This window comes from Diadema antillarum, unplaced genomic scaffold (assembly GCF_040938485.1).
Source record: "Diadema antillarum isolate AM-2024a unplaced genomic scaffold, OU_Dant_1.0 scf00000073, whole genome shotgun sequence".
In the NCBI taxonomy this organism is placed as follows: domain Eukaryota; kingdom Metazoa; phylum Echinodermata; class Echinoidea; order Diadematoida; family Diadematidae; genus Diadema; species Diadema antillarum.
The window spans coordinates 2,499,373-2,500,637 of NW_027270962.1; positions in this window are offsets into that span (position 1 = coordinate 2,499,373).

Genomic DNA, 1,265 nt, shown 5'->3' on the forward strand with positions numbered 1-1,265 from the left:
CGACCCGCAATTACCTTTATTGCAACCACATCTGATGATGTTCAGCACTTCCATGACTTCCTCAAAGGTCAGAGGGTGATTATTTGCCATAGGACCAGGATGAAAGTCCGTTGAAGCCGTCTGGCTTTGTTGCCAGGCCAGAGACAGTAAATTGTAGGTAACTTGGATGGTCCATGGCCTCAGACTATCTTCTGCACCATCCGGTTTTGGGGTCAAAGCTTTCAGTGATGGGGATAGGGGGAGATCTAGATTGGCTTGTGGGATTTCTGACACATTGATGGCAGGTTCGGGGGGGGGGGGAGGCATTTCGTGAAGCGGTTTGTCAGATATATATATATATTTTTTTTTTTTTTTGGGGGGGGGGGAGAACTGTTATAAGCCTAAATCTGTTATAAACCTAAAAACCATTGCATCTGATTGGCTGAGAACAAATTTGTCAGACAAAAAGGTCAGGTTATCAGGTTATCATGACTGGAAGCCAAGATCGGGGTATGCGTAGACGGCACTGGGGACACTTGCCATCCTTTCCTTCCAGCGTAAGGAGGGAGAGTGATTGAGCACCAGTGAAGGAGGGTAGACTTCCTTAGCCTATGTGCCTGCCACAGAAGGCTACCTTGAACATTGTATAGCATTGGCAAGATGGTTGCTAAGATGGAAGGCATGGGCCTAATGGTTATCATGTAAAGGTGGAGGCAAAGTCTCCAGAAGGAGAATTACTCCTCTATTGTCTTGAGAGGGGTTAGTACTCGGCTAATGTCATCCAAGGACATTCTATGAGACGTAAGGGTAAGATCATCTGCACGAGCAAACTTCCTTCATGAAGTAATTATCATGTCACCATGTTAAAAGGAGTGGAGTTAGTTTATAGCCACCCTGGAGGAGGCCATCATTCAGAGTCCTAAGTCAGGTGGTCTGCGAAATCCTGAAGCTGCAAGTGCTGAAAATTAAAGACAAGCAGTGTGAAGTTGTCATAGCACTGCTTTCAGAATGAGGCAGCACTTTAGAAATCTTAGAGTCTCCCTGGACATCATACGCAAAGACATTTTACTCCGAGAAAACTGGTGGTAAAATCCATCTATCGCGAGAACAGTGAAGCCTTTCACCTATCATGGCTACATTTTAGGCAATAATGTCAGCATGTCTATTGTCAGATAGCTCTGTGGATGGTTGCTGGTAAGGTTGGGCTTTCGATCTTCTGTAAAGGAGTGCTCAAGCAAGTCCCCACGTCTTTACCTTCTTTCTATGGCAAGATCACCGAGTGACCC